The 26,512-nt window shown below is 44.5% G+C and overlaps 1 protein-coding gene across 4 annotated transcripts in view; it reads right to left on the bottom strand.

Moving 5' to 3' along the window:
• The window catches only part of SDK1 (sidekick cell adhesion molecule 1), an 877,999-nt gene that overhangs the window by 483,580 nt on the left and 367,907 nt on the right, over window positions 1–26,512 (bottom strand). The window lies entirely within an intron of this gene.

Here is a 26,512-nt window from a genome sequence, read left to right as displayed (position 1 = left end):
GCCCAATCCAAGAGAGAAAAAGAGACTGATTTGGGTGCATATAAAAAACCCAGGTAGACTGCTGTAAAGAGAGAACAAAGTGTCTAGCCTCACTGTGGCTCAGAATAAATATTTGTTAAAATGTCCTAGCTCCTTTTGTCTGCACAGAAAGCAATTTTGTAATACCAACTTGGCTTCTTAGATACTGTGATACTGGAGAGAGGGTAGCCTGGAGAACAGATATGAATATAATGGTTGTTGGAATGTGTTATTCCTCATTGCAAATGGGTGTTTGGCTCTCACACTACTCTCCTCCTCTGAGTAGGATAAATTCCAAGAATTCAGACAAAAAATAAAAAATAAAAAAAATAAACACAACACTTTGGGCTGTGCAGAGCTGAAGACTGATTCTGGACATGGTGATGAATCACTGTAAGAGCCAGCTCATCTTCCCTGATGAGATGTTATCTCTTCTTGGTGAAACTACAAATAACAACAGATTTTTGAGTAGCTCTGAATACCAGAAATATAGACAAAATTTAATCATGAATGAAGTAAGTGACACTGGGTTTTTTTAAATTCAATACAATTACCAGACTGACATTTAGGAAAATCTATCTAGTGAAGTAACATGGACCATGAACTGGAAGATGAGGGCAGGAAGGTAATAAGGCAATAGCCAGTCAAAAGATAACAAGAACATAAAATGATGGGGGGGTGTGGAAAAAAAGGGACCTAGAGGAAAGAAAAGGAAGAAAAGACAGGGTTTTCCTTCATGACAAAAATCAACAGTATACAGATTAGAGACTCAACAGTGAAAGGCAAAACCATAAGGCTTTCAGAAAATAACTTAAGAGAATATCATCATGCCATAGGACAGGGAAAGATATCTTAAACAGAACTAAAAAGGCATTAACCATGAAGAACAAGGTTGATGAATACAACTATAGAGAAAGTAAGTTCTTCTCATCAATGGACACCCAAAGAGGAGCAAAAAGGCGAGCCAGAGATGTGGACTTGTGTCCAATGTCTCTGAAGAACTCCTACAAATCAATGAGAAAAGATAGGTAACCTAATACAGAGAATGGGCAAAAGATCTGAAGATTTAAACAAGCATGTCACAAAAGAGGACATGCAACTGACAACCGAACATATAAAAACACACTTAACCTCCTTAAGTAAACAGGAAAATGACAATTAAAACCATTGTGAAGGGTGACTGTACACCCACTGGATTGGTGAATATTTAAAAACGTGACAATTCCACATGTTGACGAAGAGTTGGAGCTTTTAACTCCTGTGATTATGGTGGGAATGTAAACCGGTTCAACCACTTCGAAAACCGTGTGCAAGATCGCGTGAAGCTGAAGATGGGAATACCCAGTGCATCAGCAAGTACGTGCCAGAGTATTCACAGCAGGTCGTTCACTGTAACCATAAATACAAGTAAGACCAACGATCATTCACAATAGAATGATAAATTATGACATTCATACAATGGAAAACCATATCAATGAACATAAAACACAGTTACAAAGGACAGCGTGGACAAATTTCAGACACATAATGTTGAATTTAAGAAGATACAAAAGAACACATTCTATTTGATTCCAGTTGTTAAAAAAAGATGTAAGTGGTAAAACTCTAAAGAGCAGCAACAAAGTATGACCATAAAGGTCAAGTCTTCTGGGGGCGCCTGGGTGGCTCAATCGTTAAGCGTCTGCCTTTGGCTCAGGTCATGATCCCAGGGTCCTGGGACTGAGCCCTGCATGAGGCTCCCTGCTCGCTGCGGAGCCTGCTTCTCCCTCTCCCACTCCCCCTGCTTGTGTTCCCTCTCTCGCTGTCTCTCTCTCTGTCAAATAAATAAATAAAATCTTTTAAAAAAAAAAGTCAAGTCTTCTGGAGGAGGAGTGGAGGGTGCTTGGAAAGGAGCCACAGGACAGGTCATATTCAGTGTTGGAATGAAAGGTGGTCACATGGGTGTTCGCTCAATAATTATGTCTCATTCTCTACACTTAGGTTTTATGCATTTTTTTCTGCATCCGTATATATTTAATAATTGAAGTCCCCCCCAGCCCCACCCAGTAGTAGACTCTATAGGATTGACAGTTAAAGTAATGCGGGTAAGAAAGTGAAGAAGGAAGCGTCTAGCACAGAACCTGTATGACTGGGAAACCACTGGTGGCATTAGGTACAACAGGGAATCAACACTATAGCTGGGCTGCAGAAGAAGACAGATTACAAAGCAATGAGTTTAAGGTGACAGTGCTTTAATACTTGTAGAAATATAGAAATGCTGAAGGAGAAACAAAGACAGATATGAGAGTTACAATAGTAAAAATACATGTTTAAATATTCTCTTAACATTGCCATATTGTATTAATCTTAATTCCAAAGAAGTGTTTTCTAAAATAAATTAGTTTATATAAAATAAAGCAAGTGACACTTTACGTGTTGGTTGTTAAAATCTCAATGCAGTGTGCCTCTCCATCTTAACTGAACAAAGCGAGGATGAGCGTAACGGATTATGGCTTGCTGGAACATTAAACCTGAGAGTTTTTACTTATGTGAAACCCCCAAAGTTAATGCAGGGCATGTTCCCGTTACACTATCAGTGGTAACCAGAACTATCAGTCCTCGTGAGTCAACTACTTATGGTTTTTCATTTAGCCCCAACTTTTCAAAAATAGCTTTAAAAAAATCATTCTAGGCCAAAATGTTGTTCTATAAATTACTCCTGTAAAAAAATAAATGGGTTATTATTTTAATAATGGAATAAACAGAAGCTGCAGAGTCCCAAAGATGCATTTTTGATAATAATATAGTTATAACAGAATTACACTTGAACAACTATATAACCTTCATGGATATATATTTCTCTATGAGAATTTACCTACAGTTAGATCAGAACAACCTGGCAGGGTACGTTGACAGGCACGAGAAATTGCATATGTCATAATTCATTGGAATTTTTATTTCTTTTATCATTTATTTTCTTCTGGGAGCACTTAATGGAAAAACAAATCCCTACCATACAATTTCCCAGACTATAAGAGCACCCAAACTAACAAAGCACAAGACCTTAAAGAGAAAAGTAAATTAAAAACCCACTTCAATTCCAAGTTCAAAAAGAGTGTGAATAGTGTGATATGACTGCGCCAGCAAACCTCCCCAGTGACTCAGCGGATACAGATAAGAGGAAATGTGAGCGTTTATCCCTCATTTCCATCCTGCAAGACCTGAGACAGGAAAGACAAAAGTCAGCTTATCCCTCCACTGACATCAATGTGTGCTCCCGCTCTTTGATTTCTTAATTTCTACAAATGTACTTTAACAGACACATAGTATGAGAAGAAAATTCCTATTAGGCATAAATCAAACAATTCTTTCAAATAAATACCAATTACTTGCTATGCCCCAGGAACTAACTTAAGGCTTGAGGACACACGGGTGACTAAAACATGGTGTTCATCTTCAAGAAGGTCACAATGCAGAGAGAAACCAACAAGCAGAGCGTTCCATCACATTGCTGACGGGCGCGACAATGGAGGTGAGGAAGTACAGGTGACACTGGACCACACAGATCACTCTGAACCTGGTCTCAGTGAGCAGCTAGGCTGAGGAAAGCAGCCTGAGAAATACTCTCAGAGAAAGTGGTATGGAAGATGAAATCTGAAGCCAAAGTAAAAACTAGTCAGAGAAATGGAACGGTCCCAAGACAATGGAGAGCCTGGAGCGGGGGTGGGGGGGGGGGCGGGGGGCAGCACCAAGGGCTTGGCATGGCTGTGGCATTAAGGGTAAGGGGGAGATGTGAGGAGGCAAGCGGGAGGCAGGGGCGGGGTCAGGAGGACCACAGCTCAGACTTCATCCTGAAGCCATGGGAAACCACTGACAGTCTTCAAAGGAAGGGGGCCACGTGTGACTTGCAGGAAGATCTGTTTAGCCCCCAGGATAGAGGCTAGACTGGTGGGGGGTGGGGGACAAAGGACAAAGTTGGGGACCTAGAGATCAGTTAAGAGTTTCTGCAGGAGTTGAAGTAGAAAAGCTGATTGCCCGAACAAAGGTGGTGGAAGCAGAGGAAGAGACCTTTCGGACTGATGGATTCGGAAGCTGAGGCACCAGAGGACCCCAAGGAACACGGCACTGAGGGTTCTAAGTTTCTCGGCCTCTTCATTAATGAAGCCAACTGACAGACTGCCTTTATCACTAAAGATCAATCTAAATCTGTTAACAGAGGGAGGAAAACAAGGCAAACGACACTCAGTATTTCAAATATGAATTAACCGTTTATCCCCTTTCTCTCCGACTCTGGGCAAGGGGAGCTCTCTGCAGGCCGCTGGCTGCCGCAGGGATCCCACGCCACATCCCAGGGTAACCTCAGAACACCACTTCTCGCTGCCTTTTGCTGTAGCATTATGTCCCTCCCAAAGGAAAGGGGGAGGGAGGAAAAAAGAAAAAGATGAACTCCCAGGAAATCAGGCACAAGACAAAGCTCACTCCTTCGCTCCTTCTCACTCATTCGTTCATCAAACCGATCACTGCTTGTGTGCCCATATGCGTGTGCCCTGCAGTTCACGCAGGAGATGCAAAGTGGACAAAAATACGTCCCTGCCCCCCATGAATTCCAACCTAGCTTGATTTAAGGTAGGAATAGTGGGGACAGGAATAAAAGCAGTGGTATTCGTTATTTTAATTGACATACACATTCATAGAAATTATTCTTTATGTTAAAGAGAACTTGCAGAACTTGCCCCAAGCTTTCCATAGGTCAGGCTATTAGTTGTAAAGTGTGGTGGAAAAGGGGCTGAGGCATTGTTACAGGGTGGAGATGAGACTGGATGCTGTTTGGGGAGCACAGTGGGTCTTCCTGCATGGGGGCATGAGCCGAGAAGGCACAGAGAATTCATGCCTGAAACCTACTTCACACATGAAAGGCCTGTCCACAAGTTTTTACAGGTTTGGAGAAGACAACAGAGAGAAAGTCCACTCTTTTGTAGAGACTTAATATCATTAATTTATTTCTCTACTTTCATGTAAACTCAAGGATTTCTGAGTTAGTCAAAAGAACCTACTCAAACTTATAAAGGTCTTAATCATTCTGCTGTTAATCTGGTTCGTATCTATTCTTCCTGAAAATGGTAGACTGTTCTTTAAAGTCACTGTTCTTTTTCAAGTATGAAGATAGAAAAATACAATTTGGATTTCCTGGAGCAGCGTTCCTTTGTCTGAGAGCCACAGCGAGATGCCAAGTTGTTAGAGCTCATGCAGATTTCACCTACTTCCACAACCAGAGGGGGAAAAAAGTTTCCCAGAAAGAAATATAAGCATACCGAAAGCTGAATCATACCATTTCTGTTTTCCAAATTTATAAGCACAACAGCAAAGGCTTTAAGATGACCACAATAAAATGTGCATGTGAGAACAGAGTACACATATTAGATTTTCTCGCTACACTTTTTCACAGCACAACTGCATTTTAGCTGGAGTTGCCCTGAGCTGTGGGGGCAATTAATAGCCTGGCGTTTCTCATTATAACAATTGTTGTGACTAAGAGTATCCCAGTGACACAGCTTGGTGGCACCCCTTTGACTTGCCTCGTATTTTACATCTCCTTCAAGGCATGTGTGTTTTTGTCAAGCATTCCACCAAGAAGAAAGAAAAATGCCTCCCTGTGAGCCTGTGGGAAACGCTCACAGAGCTCATTTCAACAGGTGTGTTTCAACAAGCATGAGTGTTGTTCAGATGGAAAATTCGCTAGAAAGCTTGTAAAAGGCATGACGAGTCACAGCAACTCTGGGAGACCAAGATGAGATACTGGGGTCAGGGAAGATCTTACAGCTGATTTTCCCAAATCTACAATGCCTAGCATTCTATGGAAGCATATCAAGTTCTTCCTAGAGTGACAATGATATATTAGTCAGCAAAATGCTTTGCAAATAAATTCTGTCCATAAAACATTTCTGCCTTGCTTAGCATTTACAGGATAGTTAGCTAATGTTAGATTTATTTCTCTACTTTCCATGCTTCCTTTCAGATGTGGAGCCTTTGACACCATTAGGGAAACTGGAATATGGCAACTTTTATACCCACAGGAGCCATAAACAAACAAGCACTGTGACCAACCACCTGGTTTGCCAAGGACGTTAGCGAATTTGAGTGCTAAGCTGGGGCAGTCCTGGGCAGACAGGGACAAGCTGTCACCTACATGTCACACACACTCCCTCGCTAGCCACATGGTATAAGCAGTGTCTCTCTTTCCTCACCTGATCCAGTATTTTCTTGTACAACTATCTCAATTCCAGCACGGAGCCCTCAGAGGACAACTTCACAGAAAGTAAACAAAACCATGAGAGGGAGACCCAAGTCAAGATGTGTCTCAAGCATAAAATCAACTTCCCTAAGTATTTTATCTAGTTGAGAGCTTAAAGAAGAAACAGTATACATGAAATAAGCTTTGGTTTTTCTAATATCCCCCTAAAATTACCCCACTTGAAGACAGAAACACGAATGTTCCTTTCTCTGATTCAGGATGTTTTACTATCATTACAAATCTTACTCTAAAAGTCAGTATCACAATTCTACTCACTTTAAATATGGATAAGAGTCAAAACCTTTTACCACTGCAATAGATTTTAAAATATGGAAGCATTTGACTCAACTTTATTTAGTCTGAGTATATTAACTAATTTAAGACAAAATAATCTATGCAGTCTTTCAAAGTCCAAAATGAAATCAAGTATTTGTCCTAGCTGTCTGATACATGCATGCAGACACAAATACACACGTGTATGCACGTATGCATACACGTGTATGCGCCTATACTCACGTTATATTTACATTTACACACACGCATGGATGTGTGCACATGCGTGTGTGCATATACACACATTTATGCACCTATGTACCTACGTGTAGGTATGTTTGTGCACGCGTGTGTACACGTGTATGCACGTACGCATACGTGTGTATGTGCCTATACTCACATTATATTTACATTTACACACACACATAGATGTGTGCACATGCGTGTGTGCATATACACACATTTATGCACCTATGTACCTACGTGTAGGTATGTTTGTATGTGCACGTGTACACGTGTATTCATGTACGCATACACGTGTGTATGAGAGTAACAGGAACTACTAACAGGATGCTTTCTATGATCCAGGTGCTGGTCCAAGCCCTCTAATTTCACAGGTGCTACATAGGCAATCTTTTCCCTCCAATGAGACAAATATTATTAGGATACCAGCATCACAGAAGAGGAAACTTGGGTATCAGAGAGGCTGAGTAACTTGCCCAAGGTCACATGACTATGAAATGGCAGAATCAGGGTTTGAACTCAGACAGTCTGATTTCAGAGTTCACGCTTAGCCACCACTCTGTATTGCTTCTTTGCAAGCTGTACGTATTAACCTCCTTAAAGATACTAAGAAGAACAGTAAGATCATAGAAAATGCTAAGACCAGGGCATTTTCCAGTAAATATTTAGAAACAGTATTTTTCTATCTTAATCATTAGATGCTTTTCAAAAATTCCATGATTGCCGCAATTCCTAATTTCATCACTAGATCAAAGAAATGACTAAATTTTATCCAGGGCATTTACAATGTATTTAAATCCGTACAGAGTTTGTTAGATGAGAGCCAGGCACTGAAGAGCCAGACATCGCACTCACAACCAAGGACCAGCGATAAGCCAGCGGCGGGCTGCCGGCTTCTCGCCTCTCTCCAACTTTCATTAACACAAGTACTGCTGCACATTCGTTTCCACAGACAAAATTCTTAATTTTAACTAAATGTAGTTCAAGAATATTAACCCACAGATAGCAGCTTCAAGCCATATTATGATTTCTTTGTCCATATCAAGTTTGAGAATAAGAAAAGCTTGACAAAATTATTGATAGCAAATTAGTTATTCAAAGAACTTGGCATGACGCAGGTTTCAGACAGAACACTAAGCTCCACAAAGCATAGGTAAATGGTAACCTGGATCTCCAGAGTAAGCACTAATGGCTGAACAGCGATTTTACTGGATGAAAGGTACGTGTGAAAAAGACTGTGAGCACAGGTAGACTTCATGTAGGTAATTTCTAAATACCCGAAATGACTCAGCACAAGTCATTCACAGAACTGCTTCATGCGTTAAACTACAGACTCGGATTATAAAAGTACAATATGCACATTGCTCATATGACTGAAGGACAAAATTTATCTCTTGGATATAGTAATTTACCTTGTCTAATAACGAACGGGCACGTCTAGACTGAAGAAGGAAAGGCTCACGCTCTCAAAGATGAATGAGTTCTAAGGATTTCTCCCCATTTGTAACCTTCCAAGGTAAAACAGTGCAATTCCGTCAGTGGTGATAAAGACCAAGCACAAAACCACAAAGAAAAATCATCCTGGGTGAAGCAGGAACTAGTGCTGTTATGGTTGTTTGATCCCCAACTTTCTAATCTGTCCACAACACGTTTTTTCCAGAGGGCCTCCTAATCTGTGGCTCTGGCAGAGAGTGAAACTGGATCTCCTCCCAGCCGGGCAGCACAGCTGAGTCCATCATGTGCCAGTTTTACCAAAAAGGTGGTGAAAGCTACAGAGCAAAGGGCTTGCCCCAGGCTCTTCGTCATTACCTCTCTCTCCTGTGCTTTGCTGATCTCTTCTTCCTCTTCCCTTGTTTCTGTAGTCTTCAAGGCCATGTGTGGGCTGGAATCAGGTGAAATGTTCTCTTGGCGGTTCCACGATGTCGAGTGCTCCTGGTTGCCCCTCCCTTTCCAGCGGTCTCTTTCTTCTCATGGGCATCTTATTTCTCGATCCTCCGCTAAATGTTGGAGTTCTTCAGCAAAATCTAAAATCTAAAATCTCTCTCCCTAAAAAGACTCATCCACCCCTGTGGTTTTAAATGCCCCACATGCACTACCCACACATGGATGGCTCCTGATTTCATATCCCCAGCCCAGATCCCCCACTGGAGCTCCAGACTCGTGTACACCCAAACATCTCATTGATATCTCCACCAAGATTTTTCACAAGCATCTCAAACTCAACATGCCCCAGACCCATCCTTACCCAGTTGTCATTACTTCAGTAGATATCTACCCAAGGACTCAAATCAGAAATAAGAAGCCTGACTCCCCTATACACCGACCCCATCCTAAATCCTATTGATTCTACTTTTCAGTTATCCTTATTTTTTTATTATTTTTTCATACCATAACTATTGATTCTGCTTTAACCTATTACTTTAATTTGCCAACTTTTCCCCATTTCCTCTTTCCCATCTTAATTCAGGCTATGTAAGCTCCTCTTGCCAAGATGTTTGCAAGAGCTTCCTAAGTATTCTGGTTCTACTCTTGCCCCTTACTATCCATTCTTCATGTCTTTCCACCACACTTGGAATAAAACCCAAACCATCTGGGGCACCTGGGTGGCTCAGTAGGTTAAGCGTCTGCCTTCAGCTCAGGTCATGATCCCGGAGTCCTGGGATCAAGTCCCACATCGGGATCCCTGCTCAGCGGGGAGTCTGCTTCTCCCTCTGCCCCTCACCCCTCTGTGCTCTCTCTCACTCTCTCTCTAATAAACAAAAATCTTTTAAAAAATAATTTAAAAAATAAAGCCCCAACCCTTTGCCATGCATGCATAACCAGGCCTTGCTGACCTCATCTGGGTCTACATCCCCTCCCAAAGCATGATGACCATGCCAGCTTCCTTTCAGGTCTTACATCCCCACTGGGCTCTTTTCCACTTCAGTTTCTTGGCAATGCTGTACCCAGAATGTCCAGCCCCATTTCTTCACATTGCTGGCTTCTTTCCTTTCTTTAAATTTTGTTCTAAATGTTATATTCTGGGATAGGCTTTCCTCATCACCGGATTCTCTTTATGTGTTTGTTCATTTGCCTACTTTTTTCGTCTGCTTCCCCTGACTGCTGTAAATCCTGTGAGAGCAGGGACCTGTGTGACATCATATAAGCGCCTGCCAGAGTGCCCAACACAAAGGAGACACTGGAAAAATGTTTGTTAAAGAAATGAAGGACATCTTTTCTTTACCTAGGTAGAATTTAGCTCAGGAAAGGTACCAAAAAAAGATCCACTGAAATATTTAATGATGATCAGTAAGAGAGGGGGAGAAAAAAAGAAAAAAAAAAATCAATTGAAAAAAGACCACGAAGTACCAGAAGGCCACACAGTGTATGACTCCTTTTATATGAAATGTCCAGAACAGACAAATGCACAGGGATAGAAAGTAGACTGACCGGCGCCAGGGCCTGCGGGGAGGGGCAGGGACAGGGCTGCTAGGTTTCTGGGGTTCTCTCCTGGGGTGGTGGAATGGTCTGTTCGAGAGTGGGGATGATTGCACAACTCTGAATATACTAAAGACCACTGAACTATACACTTTAAAAAGGTGTATTCTTTAAAAAGAATTTATGATAGGTGAATTACAGCTCAATAAAGCTATTATTTAAGAAAACAAAGAAGCTATGCAGGATGAACTATGAAGAAGCAGCTACAATCCCCTCACTAGATTGTGGGCCCTTCAGAGCCAGGATTGTGTTATTGATCTCTTTATCCCCACAGCCTCACACCTGCTGACTGGTAGACAGACCGAGAGGATGAGTGACAGCTTTGACATTAGGGACTGTCCCCTGGATGCAAATGCTTGAGCAATTCGATCTAAGTAGGCTTTGGTCAGATCTGATTACAGCGAGGAACGAGCCCTCGTGAGAAAATGAGTCCAGGTCACACAGACAGAACACTTCGTAATTCACAATAGGCTCTTCTATCTGTTACCATGCTTGATTATCACAAACAAAAATAAAAGTGCTGTGAGGTCAGTTTTATTATCACCTGTATTTTACTGAGGAAGAAAAGGAGCCTTCAGAAGCTGCAGACTCGCCACTGGGCACCAGACTACATGCAGGATCATGGGGCCGAAGACGGGGTTCCAAATGCCCAGGCCAGGACCCCTTTTGCCATATCAAATCCCATATGGGCAAGCTGAGGTCAACTCTGTCATAAACATTCACAAAAACGACCAGAAAGGCATCATTCAGGTGCTGAACTCCATCCCTGGCTCTATCACTAACACAGTATTTGACCTTAAACCACATAGCCACTTTCTTCCCCCATGCAGTCATCCACAAAATTGGTGTGATAAGATTTCCTCTGCTTCCTTTACTCGAATGCCATGAAGATTTAGAGCAGTCTTGCAGAAAGATGAGGAAATGCACGACCCTCCACAGCACCTGCACTGGCTGCACGTCACTTACCCTGCTGCTAGGAACTTCATCCTAAGGCCAGCCGGCCCCTTCCAGGGCTCGTCAGAGCCCCAGCCGACAAACTGGCAGTGTGTTTCACATTGGACATTCACAGGATTGCTTTTACCCCATGTCACATGTGACGAAGCTGAGTCCCTCAGTTATTAAGTTAGGTCTGCCCAGAGTCAGAAAATGATTACAGAATACAGCTGGTTCTCACAGTCAGCCCTTCTTACTTAAATACCATGTGCTTTCTAAAGTCTATCCTGTTCCTCACCCACTCTTCATTTGTGTGGGGTCTTCAACTCACAGTTCATGCTCCTTGATCCCCTTCGAAAACGTGACCTCAAGGACTCTGCAGGCCCCCGACCCTGGCCCATCCCTGGAAATGCTTCTCTTCCCACCTGTGGACACAGGCTGCCAACCATAACAGCACCTTCTGCCAAGCTGAGCTGGCCCACCACTCATCTGTTTGTCCTTCCTGACCCTCCCTGCGCCCCCAGTGCCTCAATCTCTGCACGTCACAGCCTCCTCGCAGTCCTAGCCCTGAAGCACACACACCATGAGGAAGACACAAAGCATGTGACTTTCCCTGCGCTCTAACCACATCCCTTCCTTCCTAGTGCTCCTTTCCTTCCTCTATTATGTGAGAGAACTTCACTTTGGTAGCCAAGATTTCTGCCTAAGGACTCTGGGGCAAAACCAGATGAGGTCTGGCTTGCCATGACACAGAGCCCCCAAAGTGCCCGTATAAACTGAATTGCACTCTGACCACTGGCTCTCCCTGGATATACAAGATGATACGCATCCAGGAGCATCACCAGAAGCTGCCCTTAGGGACCATGCCCTATGTCTGCATTAGAAATGAAACAGTGTTACAAAGTCTTCTTGACTTATTAACTGTAGAGGTATTCCCTTGGCCAGAGTCCAAAGCTTATTTCCTTCCTAGGGAATCTGGTGTTTCAGGAGTAACTTTCATGGATGATGCCAGTACAGTTGGGTACTTGTTAAATGAGCAGACAAGTGAGTGAGTAAGCGGCCTGTATTTGGGAGACAGTACAGTGGCACTGATAATCCAAAAGAGAAGCTAATAAAAGTCATTTACACCGTCTGACTGGGTAATGAACTATACATTAGATGCACCGGCAGCAATGCTTCCCTAATGACCCAGCCAATATTAAGACCTGCTTGAATTTCTCAAGGACATTATAACTGGGGGAAGCTGAGGGGGCAGAGCTTGTATTCTGTCCTACCAGGTGCCACTTGATGGAGGACTGAAGATTCATTATGAAAACTACCTAAAAATCCACAGTTCAGGATGAGTTGATAGTGGATTTTCAATACTAACTCATGTTTATGTGTATGGGGAGTATACGGAGCAGAGGTGGAAATGATAAAAAACAATAGCACTACATTACAGGTTAGAAAGTGTTTTCACATCTATAATTTTACCCAACAAATACATGATCCCCATAGTAATTCCAAGAGTTTGATAGGGTAGCTACTACTCTCCCCATTTGAGATGACCCACTCTATTACCCTCGTTGGGAATAGTTAAAGGACTTGTCCAAGGTCACACAGCTCCTAAGTGATGGAGCTGAGACTGGGACCCTAGTTTTCTGAGTCTTAATTTAATGCACACTGTCCTACACCATCTCCCCAGAATGAGTCGAGTACTACTATTTATTCATTCAGGAAATACTTATCCATTCATCTAATAAACGTTCACTATTTGGGACGGCCAAGCACTTTGCTAGTTGCCTAGCCTTCAAAAACAAAGAAACAACCCAATTAAAAACAGGCAAAGGAGCTGAATACACATTTTTCAAAGAAGATATTCAAACAGCCAATAGTTACATGAAAAGGTGCTCAGCATCACTCATCATCAGGGAAATGCAAATCAAAACCACAATGAGCTCTCACCTCACACCTGTTAGGGTGGTATTATCAAAAAGACAAGCAGTAACAGGTGTTGGAGGGGAGGTGGAGAAAGGGAGCCCTCCTGCGCTGCTGGTGGGGATGTCAACTGGTGCAGCCTCTGTGGAAGGCACGTTGGAGGTTTTCCAAAAATGAACAGGATAACTAGTGTATGATCCAGCAATTCCACTGCAGGGTGTACATCTGAAGGAAATGAAATCATGGTCTCAAAGAGAGGTCTGCAACCCCATGCTCACCACAGCAGCATTCACAACAGCCAAGACATGGAAGCAGCCTAAGGGTCCCTCGCCAGACGAACGGATGAAGAAGGTGTGGTGCATACTTGCACACACAATACATACGCATGTATGACAGAGTATCATTCAACCTTAATGAAGGAAGAACTCCTGTCACTGTGACAGCACGGATGAACCTAGAGGACATTATGCTACTCGAAATACGTGAGACAGGAAAAGACAAATACAGTATGATCTCACTTATACACGGGATCTAAGAAAACTGAATTCATAGAAAGAAAACAGATCGGTTGTTGTCAAAGGTGGGGGCAGGGGAAAAGGGGTGAAGGGGGCCAAAAGGTATAAACTTCTAGTCATAAAATAAATAAGTTCTGGGTATATACTGCACAAGGTGACTATAGTTAAGAATATTGTAGGGGCGGGGCGCCTGGGTGGCTCAGTCGTTAAGCGTCTGCCTTCGGCTCAGGTCATGATCCCAGGGTCCTGGGATCGAGCCCCGCATCGGGCTCCCTGCTTGGCAGGAAGCCTGCTTCTCCCTCTCCCACTCCCCCTGCTTCTGTTCCCTCTCTCGCTGTGTCTCTCTCTGTCAAATAAATAAATAAAATCTTAAAAAAAAAAAAAAAAAAGAATATTGTAGGGGCGCCTGGGCAGTTCGGTTGGTTGAGCACTCGACTCTTGATTTTGGCTCAGGTCATGATCTCAGGGTTGTGAGTCTGAGCCCCACATCGGGCTCCGTGCTAAGCATGGAGTCTGCTTGAGATTTTCCCTTCCCTTTCCCCTCATCCCCACTCGTACTCACTCGCTCGCGCTCTCTCTCTCTCAAAAAAAGGGGGGGGCACCTGGGGGGCTCAGTCAGTTAAGCGTCTGCCTTCGGCTCAGGTCATGATCCCAGGGTCCCGGAATCAAGCCCCACATCGGGCTCTCTGCTCAGCAGGGAGTTTGCTTCTCCCTCTCACTCTCTGTACTCTCTCTCTCTCAAATAAATAAAATCTTAAAAAAAAATACCATATCGTATATTTGAAAGTTGTTAAGAAAGTAAATCTGAGAAGTTCTCAACAGAAGAAAAAAGTTGTAACTCTCTGTGGTGATGGATGTTAATTAGATCTACTGTGGTGATCATTTTGCAATACATACATATATTAAATCACTACACTGTTCATCTAAAAGTAATACAATGCTATATATTAATTATATCTCAATAAAACTAGGGGAAAAACACAAAGAAAAACTTTTCTTTGCTTCTATGGTTTATAACTAGTAGCAAACAACCAACTGTATGCAAGGGAGACAGATATATGACAGCCACAAAGAAATATATTATTTGAGGCATTTAAAGAATGACTCTTGCTCAGATCTTTGCCATTGCAAAATGTAATATGGATACCGATTTAGGAGCTAAAAAGAAAGCAAGGTATGATTCACATAACACATTCCAGGCTTGGCAACTTCAGAATTTATTGTTCATTAAAACTGCATTTTAATTATCCTAGTTTTAATTAAAGTATTATGTAGAGTTGGTGAAATACAATTATGTGCAACTGACTTGAGATGTGTAATAGGCTAATATTTGTAAAGAAATGCATTATTGTCACTAGATCTGCTCATGTAAAATGAAGTGGTATTTTATTTTCAAATGAAAAATTGGTACATAGAATATAAAAGTCTTGTCATTAAATACTACACTGCCAACTCAAATGGAACCAAGTAATTCTGAGTTCCCCACCCCTGCCCTTCGGCTATTCGCTTTGCTCAGGAACGGTTCTCTGGCTGTGATGTAGCCTTATCCCAAAGCAGTAGGACGGTGTAAGCTGCCCACACACGCCCAACAAACCTGACGACACAGAAGACACTTTAACAACCTTCATCAAGTCCACCCGCATCATTGACCGTGCAGGCCCCGTCGTCAGCGTCGGCTACCACCAGCCACAGCCCAGAACCTGGTGGAATGGTGTTTAAGGGGTGACCTTTCATCCAATAGTGTCAGATTGCCTAACAATCTGAAAGGAAACATGAACTTCTCAGGCAATCTTGGCTCTCCTCCCACTGCACACAGTGAGGTCTGGCTTGAAGCAGGAAGGCAGAAACTTAGCATTCTGGAGGCCACTCACTGAAGCAATGTCGTGTTTCCCACCTCCCTCTCTCTTCTCTATGTCTGCGGACACTGATCTGCCTGCACTCATATCAGCTCAGACAATGGGGCTCCTCCTGGATGTGGTCAGAACAACAACAGGAACTTCCTAGGTGAAGAAACCAGCACTTGGAAAAGCCTGTAGGACGTGTACGGGAGCGAAGGCAGACGGGGGCAGAGCGGCACCCACGGCCCCAGCACATTCTCTACCCCTGGGTCCCTCCCTCCCAGCTAGTACTACGTCCCCAGACATCTACACACTGCCACGCCCAGAGCCACATCTACACAGGACATCTTTAAGGAAGCATGAGGACATCATCGCGGGGGGGGGACATATAGCATGTATCAGCTTTCACTTCCTCAGACATTAGTTAGTAAATTACTTCTTATTATTTCTTGTTAAATCTCAGGACAACTCAGGAGAAAGAGACCAATCTCCCTGCTCCCAAGTACAGGAGAGGCACTGGGAGGTTATGTGATCTGTCCCAGGATAGACACCTCCTAGGTGGGTGTCTTCATCCATTTGTCTGCTATAAATACCATAAATGGGGCAGCTCATACACAGAAACATTTCTCTCACAATTCTAGAGGCTGGAAATCCAAGCTCAAGGCACTGACAGATTGGGTGTCTGGTGTGAGCCTCTTCCTTGTTTGTGGACAGCTTCTGGCCGAGTCCTTGCATGACGGAAGTGGGGAGGGAGTTCTCGAAGGTCCCTGCCATGAGGGCTCCACCCTCATGACCTAAGCACCTTCTAAAGACCCCATCTCCTAACGCCATTACACTAGGGATTAGAATTCCAAGAAGTGAACTGGGGGAGCCGAGGGAGACACAAATTTTCTGTCTATAGCGGAGGGATTGCAAAGTGCCGTATGTTGGAGGAACCACCCAGAGCAGCAGTCCCAGAAGGGCTTCCCAGAGCCCGGTCTACCAGAGCAAGAGCCATCAGCGGGCACCACCAAACCGTTGCCTCTCCTTCCAAGCCCCAGTCCCGCTGAAGCCCCTGTGAGGGAGTCAGAGCTCCCTTTACTCTCCAGTACCCCTGCTGCGCTTCGACTTACTCCCACCATCTGCTGCAGAAGGAAATCTCCCGGCTCTGCATCTCCCTAGTGATGTGGGAAACATAGGCAGGAAGAAATGAAGACAAAAGTAAGTGTCCTATAACCTGCAGCTCATTGACAAGTACTTGAGGCGGGCAGAGCATGACACTCCTGAGCAGACTCCCAACTGTCTTAAGGTCAATACTTTGCTAGAGCGAAAAACCACCCTAGCTTGACAACAGCAAGGCCTCCAGTAGCCCAAAAGTCTTCTTGAGGGGCGCTGCTTCTCCCTCTGCCTCTGCCCCTCCCTGCTGCAGGTCAGTGCTGCTCACTCTCTCCGTCAAATAAATGAATAAAATCTTAAAAAAAAAAAACAGGGGCGCCTGGGTGGCTCAGTCGTTAAGCGTCTGCCTTCGGCTCAGGTCATGATCCCGGGGTCCTGGGATCGAGCCCCACATCGGGCTCCCTGCTCTGTGGGAAGCCTGCTTCTCCCTCTCCCACTCCCCCTGCTTGTGTTCCCTCTCTCGCTGTGCCTCTGTCAAATAAATAAATAAAATCTTTTAAAAAAAATTTAAAAAATAAAGTAAAAAAAATAAAAAGAAGAGTCTTCTTTAGCATATCAAAGTCCCTTTGGACACCTCCCTTTTTCCCTTACCTCCCCCAACTCCCAAGTATATAATCGGCCACTCCTCACAACCCCAGGGCAGCAGCTCTTTCTGCCCACCGGTCCTGTCCCCATGCTTTAATAAAATCACTTTTTTGCACCAAAGACGTCTCAAGAATTCTTTCTTGGCCTTTGGATCCGCACCCCAACAACAACACTACTCAAAACCCCGTCACGAGGACCCCTCCTCCTGCTGTGCCCTTGGTGCCCAACCCTCTCACCTCTGCGGGTACTTTCTCCTGTGCCATCGCAGCCCCACAGGCAGGGTCACCCTCTCGGCCTTGCCAACCCCCACGAAAGTTCCATTCTGAAGTCTCATCTCAAGTCCCTCACATCACAGCCCAGTTCTCCTGGGGAACAGTCTCGGCAGCAGCGTCTCTGTGGGCCTGCTCCAGGTGGGCAAGGTCGCTGGCAAGCAGGGAGAAGGGAGAGAGGAGAGCACAAAGGAGGGCGGGACCCCGCTGGCCCCAGTGCTGCAGCTGTGCCGGACTCACAGGGTGACTTCAGAGCGGCTGCCTGAAGCTACATGTTGCTGGACAGTCCAGCTGGGGTGGTGTGGCAAACCTCTCTGCTGGTCCGCTCCCGCTCCCCCCCATACACCCATTCTCAGATTCCCAAATGAAGACCAACATTCCTGACATTCTACTTCCTTTCTAGACTCCGTGTCCTTTGTCCTCGAGCCCACTGTTGGTGGGTCTCTCAGGGGAGCTCTCAGAAAAATAGTCCCCAGTCTTGTCTGAAAATACCCTCGTGTCTCCCTCAGCTTGGACACTAGTTTAGCAGGCTACAGGCTTCCATGATTACACTTACATCCCTTGGAATTCTGAAGCTATTAGGGCCATTATCTTCTCTAATATCGCTGTCTACAGAGAGCTAATGACCGTGCCTTTGAGGCAACCTGAATTACACGTATGGTTGCTGATAAGACTTCTTCTTTGTCTTTGAAGTTCGATGGTGACACTGTAATATGTCTAGATTTGGATATATTTTCATTTATCCTACTTGGAGCTTAATCTGCGTTTTGGCTCTAAGGATCCATCATTTTAGGAAATACTATGACAATTATCTCTGAACATTATCTCCACCCATTCCCTCCATTCTTTCCTTCCTCTTCTTAGAGCTCGAGTGATTATTCTATCCTCTTTATCTCTTAGCCTGTCTTCCATATTTTCCATCTTTTTTATCTCTGTGCTTTATTCTGAGTTTTCTTCCTCACACCCACCAGGACAGTATTTTCCACTATAGCTGCATACTGTCTGCTCTTCCACTGATTCAATTGACTTCTTAGATAAGTATTTTTCACCTCAAGAAGTTTAGTTTTTTCCTATTTGGTTCCTTTTAAAATCAACACATGAAACGATATTCAACATCATTAGTCATTAGGGAAATGCAAATTAAAAACACCATGAGTTATAATTACACACCTATCAGGATCGCTACATCGAAAGATAGTGCGAGCAGGAAGTGCGAGAGAAGGGCTGAGAAATGGGACCGCTCAGGCACTGCTGGGCGGAGCATAACATAGTACAACCACCCTGGAAAACAGCTGGGCGTCTCCTTGCAAAGACTAAACATGCAGCTTCCGTGTTGCGCGGCACCCGCATTCCTGGGCATTCGTCCCAGAAGAACAAAGACTTCTGTTTGCACAAAAACCTATACACAAATGTTTATAGCAGCTTTATTCACAATGGTGGAAAACTGGATACAGCCCAGATGTCCCTCGCCACCAGCTACACTGTGGGGCTGTGGTATGTCCACACCACAGAGCACCACACAGTGAGAAGGAACCAACCGCCAGTGCAGGCGACGACCTGAATGAGTCAGAGAAGTATGAAGAGTGAAGAAAGCTTACCCTAAAACAAACTGCATGACTCCACTTACATAACATTCTCTAAGTGACGCGATGACAGAAATGGAGACCAGATCAGTGATGTCCAGGGTTTAGGGTGGGCATGAGGGCTGGAGGAAAGGGGCGTGGCTATAAACGGGACCCAGGGGACCCTCTGGGGATGGGAATGTGTTGTGTTTTGCCATGTCAATGTCAATATCCTGGCTGTGATATGGTGCGACAGTGTGGCAAGATCTCACCATTTGGGGAAACTGGTTAAAGGGCATATGGGCTCTCCTTGTATTATTTCTTACAACTCTATTTGAATACACGATCAACTCGAAATACAAAGTTTAATTTAAAATGAGGAAAAAGGACAAATACTGTATGGTTCCACTTGCATGAGGGACCCTGGAAGAGTCAAAATCAGGGACAGAAAGCAGCGGGGAGGGTGCCGGGGCGGGGAGGGCCCAGTGGGGAGTTATTACTTAGCGGAGACAGAGCCTCAGTATGGGAACAAGAAAGCGTTCCGGACATGGATGGTGGGGACGGCTGCACAGCAATGGGAATGCACTTAGCGCCACGGAACTGTACACTGAACTGTGGTTAAGATGGTAAATTTTATGCGACATGTATTTTACCAGAATCTCAAAACATTTTCAAAAACAACACAAACTCCCGCAAAGACTTCCTACTGTATATGGAATAAATCCAGATTCCTTCGCAGACTCAGATGCCTCCAGGTCCCGTGTCCCTCCCAGCCTCTTCCCTCTGCACTCTCTCTGCCTCTTTTCCACACCCTAACCGCACAACAGCCCCTCCAGCTGAGCAAATACAAGCAGCTCTTTCCTGGGTTTGCAAGTATTTGCCCCTCTGCCAAGAACACTTGTCCTCCAGCCCCGTGCAGACAGAAGCTGAGAAAGCAGTCAGCACGGCAGGGGACGCGTGGGCTAGGACACTGACCAGCTGCTGCCCTCTCCCCACCTTAGCTCCCGTCGGTAAAGCGGTTATTACTTAGCGGAGACAGAGCCTCAGTATGGGAACAAGAACAGGATGGGATAATAACAGGATGACTCACTGAGCTCCTGGGAGGAGCTCATGAATCATTATATGGAAAACACTTAAAACAATGCCAGCACTCAGAAATATTAATAATTACTGTTACTAAACATCACCTTGAGAATATCACAGAATTTATCTTGAATGAAATAAGCCAGACACAAAAGATTTCATATTCTATGATCCCCTTTATAAGAAATTCTGGAATAGACAAACTCTCCTACAGTAATATTAGATTAATGGGCAGGGCTGGAGGCAGGGGGCATAGGAGTACTAACTGCACCAGGAAACCTGACTGGGAAGGGGCTGACATTTGTCACATATTTGCTAGAATTCACCAATTTGTGTGCTGAAAATCTGTTCGTGTTGTACGTAAATTCTAACTCAGTGACATGGTTGCCACAACATCGCCTGCCCAGAGACGCTGTCCGGGGCCCCTCATTGCGGAGCAGCAGCCAGCTCCCTCCTCTTCCGCTCAGCTCTCCCGTCCCTGCGCATTCCCTCGTGGTGCTTGTCCCCTGAGAGTACCCTGTTTATTAGCCTGTTTCCACATGAGGCCATAGCTCACTGATGGCAGGACCTTCAATGCCTCATTCCCCTTTCCACCCCTGGGAGCTAGAACAGTGCCTGGCACAAAATGACTGCTCAGTAAATATCTATTGAATGCATGAAGGAAGACAGAGAGGGAGAGGCAGAACTGGCCTGCCCTTCCGCGAGCATCGCTGAATGTGAACACCAGAAAGGACTTCAGTGGCCATTTAGCTCACCTTCCCCATCTTGACATGGGAAAATGGAAGCAAAGCAGAGTAAGTAATTTGCCCAAAGTCAGAATTAATGATGGAAGCAGGTCCGGAGCCCACATCTCCTAGTCTTTTTCACTTACACCAAATATGGCTCATTCACATGTATAGACATACTCTATAAACATTCACAAAATGCCTATAAAATATAAAAAATTTAAAAGCATATTATTTTGAAAGCCCAGTTAATTATAAAAATATTATTACAACCAGATCTACTTCATTCAAGCATTAAGTTGTGACTTCCACTACAAGTGCTAATTTAAACAAATCTTTCTTGGAGCGATTGAAATGAAATGGTAGTAAGTTAATGGACATTCAAGTATTTAAGCATGGACAATTACAAGTCAGGCTGATTCCATGTCACCTGGGATGTTGTTTACTGCCCATACTTCACAATTCACATCTTTCCTGGCAAGTCATCCTGCAAAAAGCTGACTGGAGGTTGAAATATTTAATCTATAAACTTTGCATTCCCCGGCAAACACATGCAAGTACACTGTGCTTCCATATTCCCGTCAGGTAGGCTGCCGCATGCAGTCTGAGCACAAGAACCTGCAATTAAGCAAGAGAATGGCACTGCACAAAACAAGTTTTTGCGTCCTAATCTGATAAGTGCCGACATAAATTACCTCCTGGAGGTGAGAGAAATATTGCATGACATCAACATTCGCATTTCACATTCTGAGAAATAAAAGGAAACAAAGAGCATATATCAAAACCAAAATAACACAGAACAATTTTATTATCAAATTAGACAATATAAGACAAGGCTATTCTCATCTTTGATATGCAAAGACAGCAAACTGTTTGGATTCAGTGAATCAGAAAAATAAACACGCATTTTTTTTCATCTTCTTAGATCAATAAAGCCTATAATTACCTATTCAAAAATTCTGAGTATAACTTATTCTCATTTCTTTCAAAGTATTGTTTGCCTTTCCTAAGATATATTTCTCCTTCATCAATAGCATTTTTTCTCAAGGTTTGTTATGCACCCCCCGCTCCTTTGGTGAGGAAGTTTATAAACATTACATGGCTTTTCTTCACATTTCTTGAAGCACTCAGCCATTCCAGGAGTGCATATCTGCTACGCAAGACAGAGTTCTCAGAACAAGGATGTTTTTGATGGCCAATACCCAGAGGACGCTGAAACTACTGGAGGAAAGGACCTACACATGCCATGAGGGTCGGGACCCTCATCTGCTCATGTCTGAAGGCGAGAAGAGTGAGTACTGCCGGCGGTGGGCACGGGCCGGTCAGGGGCACCGGCACTGAACACAACTGTGCCAGAATAAGACTTCACCTTTCCTCCTTTGTCCCACCTTCCCAGCTTATGAGTCCCCTGCTGCTTCTGCAGCCTTCCTCCCCCTCTGCCCATTACGTGACACAGTCACAAGTTCCAGGAGTTAGGACCTCACATCCCTGAGAAGCCATTAAAGTGCTGACTCGCTCCCTGCTCCTCGGCCTCGAGCACAGTCCCGGTAGCCCGCCCCCACCCCGTGCCCACCCTCTCCCGGTCCTTCTCCTGGCTTGGTTCTGTAGTTCTCTAAGTACTCCAGTGCGTGGTCTTTTAGCTCAGCCAGAGTCATCCTCTGTGACCAAGAGCATCTCAACTGATATGATGGAACTCTTTGGGCTTCACTTACTGACTTAGGTATTTTATACGGAGCATTAAAGAGCTTTAAAAATCACAAACACACCGGGGCACCTGGGTGGCTCAGTTGGTTGAGCGACTGCCTTCGGCTCAGGTCATGATCCTGGAGTCCCTGGATCGAGTCCCGCATCGGGCTCCCTGCTCAGCAGGGAGTCTGCTTCTCCCTCTGACCCTCCTCCCTCTCATGCTCTCTGTCTCTCATTCTCTCTCAAATAAATAAATAAAATCTTTAAAAAAAAAAAAAAAAATCACAAACACACCAACAACCCCCAAGTTTAGCCTAGACCTCTTTGCTGACCATGAGTCTGATATAAACAATTATCTCATGACTGGATCCTCTTGACCATCTACTACGCACCTCAAACGTGTACAAAATCCACCCCCCCCCCCCAAATACAGACAAAACTTGCTTTGCCCGCAAATCATCTCTCCTGTTCAGGAAATTTTAAGTCCATCCTATCAGTTGCAAAGGCCAAAATTCTTAGAGTCTTCCATGGCTTCTCTCCTTCTCTCATACCCCACATCTAATCCAGCAGGAAATCCTATTCATTCTATGTTCAGAATGTATCAGTATCTGACACTTCCCACCACCCCTCCCCAAACCAAACCGCTCGGTCTGAGTCACCTAAACTACTGCAGCAAACCCCTAACGGGCCTCCTCATTTGGGATTCTGCTGCCCTGTGTCCATTCTTTACAGAACTCCTAACACAAGAATCACAAGGGAGATCATGCTGCTGCTCTGCTCCGATCCTCAGAGCAAATGCCAAAGTCCTCACTCTGGCTAAGTAACCGGCATCTAGGAATCAGGCCCAGCCAGCTCAGGAACCTCATCCCCAGCCGTCTCCCTCGGTCCAGCCCAGCTGCCCCTCCAACACACGGGCCTTTCTCCTACCTCGGGTGCTCTTCTCACAGATTTACCCCCAGGCCTCCTCCCCTGATTCATTCAAGCCTCTGCTCAAAGAGGGCATTATCAAGAGGCCTTCTCTGATTCCACATCTGAAACAGCAACCCACCTGACCCCTGCATTCCCCTCTCGGTCCCCTGCTTCATTCTCTCCTCACTCTTGTCACCAGCTGGCATGCCCTCTGGAGACAGGCTTCCCGAGGACAAGGACTTGCTTTTGTTTCCTGCGGCATATTCGGTGCCTGGGACAGTGCCTTGTATGTGGGATGCCCTAAGTACTTAGTGAAAGGGGGGAGCCCAAACTGCAGTCAGAACTTGGTGGGCTTTTCATTTAGCCTCATTCTGATGTGAATGTGAGGCAGCTCACGTCCACCACGGGACATTCACTTCAGCTACTCTCCTGGGACGGTGACGGAGTTTTGCTGCTCCTTTCGCCACACCACGTAAGCCTCCTCCTTCACAAGTATGTGGCCCAAGAACAAAGAGGCTGCCAGTGACAGGGTGCTGGGTCTGCACACGGCAATGCCCTCTACCTCCTGCCGCCCCCCAGCCTGTGCCATACACACATCATTTCCACCCCATCTCCCACTAGGCCTCTGAATTTCATAAAGCCCATGCCTTAGTCAGAAAAACATGTCTGCCTTCTCTTTTGTCAAAGATTTCTGAAGTTAGGGCCTCACAGACCCCATACAGTGGATAGAAGACACACTGGCGGGCACGCTCAGGGCCATGTGGGAGCACGTGTCTGTGTGTGCCTGTGGCTCTCGGCAACCTGCAGCATTTCAAACCGAGGGCTGGTGTTCTAAAAAGGGAGAAACAGGAATATAAGAAGTATATGGAAAAATAAATCAAAAGCACCAAGAAGGTTTGGCAAAATAAAGTGAAAAGAAGGATTAGCGTGATGCAAAAGACAGCATGAGACTCGGAGCCAGACAGGCCTGGGGTGGACCCCCGGCTCCAGCACTGGTCAGCTGTGTGGGAGCCAGACAGGCCTGGGGTGGACCCCCGGCTCCAGCACTGGTCAGGTGTGTGTCCTTGGGTGGGCTGGTCAACATCTCCAATCCTCAGTCTGATCTCCAGAAGCACAACTAATTACACTTCTTCGGAAGGCAACTATGAGTATCAGGGAAGATGTGTTTAAAGTAGGTACTTAATAAATAACAGCTGCTGTTAAAATTATTAATAGGCTATTCAACTAACTTTTCAAGTTAGGAAATATTAGAATTATTGTTTCCCTTGAAAATGAAAAATAAAATCATTTAATTGTGAGCCAAAAGCTCACATTCTGAAGGTCACAGGGGGCGGGGAGGAGATGGTGAGACGCCTGGGTGGCTCAGTCATGAAGTGTCTGACTCTTAGTTTCAGCTCAGGTCATGATCTCAGGGTACTGAGATCAAGCCTCCCGTAGGGCTCGGGACTCAGCGCGGAGTCTGCTTGTCCCTCTTCCTCTGCTCCTCTCCCTGCGCTCTCTCTCTCTTAAATAATAAAATCTTTAAAAACAAATACTAAGGAGGTGGGGCTGGTGAGATGAGGCTCCTCCTCCCCGTGGCTAAGGACCCTCTCCCCAGCTGTGTTAGGGAACTGGCCTCAGACAACCAGCTTACAGCGGGTATAGAAGCTTGACCTGTTTCAGTATGAGTGAAACACTTTGAGCCAAACGTTTCAGTTTTTAAATGACACCTCTGGTGGTGCCGAACAGAGCTAATGCCATCTGACTTTTGTCTGCCAACCGTCTGGGCAGGGGCCATGCAGAAATGCCCTCCCAACTCCTATCCAAAGCCAACGTTTCTTAGAAGTATAAAGCAATGTATCTTTGAATGATGTATAAACTTATCAAGAAAACCACATGCACTGATTTATGACATCTTGCGCAGCAGGTACTTAATAAATATGGGGGTGATGATGAGGTGGAAAATATGAAACAAAAGGCCTGCAAATGTGGAAATATCCATAACCAGCCTCATCTCATCTCATCTCATCTAAAAAAAAAAAAAAAAAAAAGATTACCGGCATATCATTCTACTGAGATTGGAGATTCATCAATAGCTTCGCAGACCATTTGTTTGATAGGACACTAAGTTAAAGCCTACTTAGCATCTTTACATTAGTAGCTCACCAGGAATTAAACAGTCTTTAGCAAGAATCTGCAAGTAAAAAAAGAAAAGCTTATACAATTAAGAGCTGTTATTTCATTCTATCTCCTTTCATACTTCTTGAATAAATGCAGCCTCGTGAATATGGCTAGACCGCAAGTCAACAAGTGAGTTGCCATACAGCTGCCTGCTGCTGAGTTAAACTAATCCTTCCCCCACGGATTGTGCTCCCATTGACATTAATTAGAAGCTCTGATGTTGGAGAGGAAGCTTAGTTCAATTTACCCACCCTCCCTAGCACCCACTCTTCCCTAGCATTCATCCCAAATTGGCCCAGCCACACTGTGCTCAATGCTAGAACCTTCCAGAATATTTCACAAGAGTCCACCTCAGCTGCCTTTTGTTCAGCCTAGCAGTCTTCTAAAAGAATGAAAAATTGACCCCTGTTCTTTGTTTCACCGACCTCGAGAGGCATTTGGTGTCACTGGAATCAATATAAATGTGGACACCCCAGCAACTCTTAAAAAATTAAAAAGGAAAGCAGTTATCCCGTTTTCTATGGAAATTAGTATTTTTACTGAAATTTTTAAATATGGCCTTTATACACTTCAATATTTTTCCTGTTCCAATAACAAGAATAGAAACATTTGTTAGATAAGGTTAAGAACGGTCTGGGGCCAAGCAGGTTCAGATGCCCAGGCAGAAGAGTCATGATACCTGGCTTAGAGAAGGGACCCCATGGATGGGCAGGTAGGGGAGAAAGCAAGTTTACACCTTACAGTGGCTTTCAGAGTTATATTTCAAACCTATTTAGCAAATTATCTTATATACATATATCCTTTTTGGAAAAACACAACAAAACAAAAGCATTTTCTTCTCATGAATTTTTGTATGAGTGCAACCATCTGACGGCATAAGGATTTGACTTTTA

This window comes from Halichoerus grypus, chromosome 6 (genome assembly GCF_964656455.1).
Source record: "Halichoerus grypus chromosome 6, mHalGry1.hap1.1, whole genome shotgun sequence".
NCBI lineage: Eukaryota > Metazoa > Chordata > Mammalia > Carnivora > Phocidae > Halichoerus > Halichoerus grypus.
This window is presented reverse-complemented; position numbering and strand designations above follow the sequence as displayed.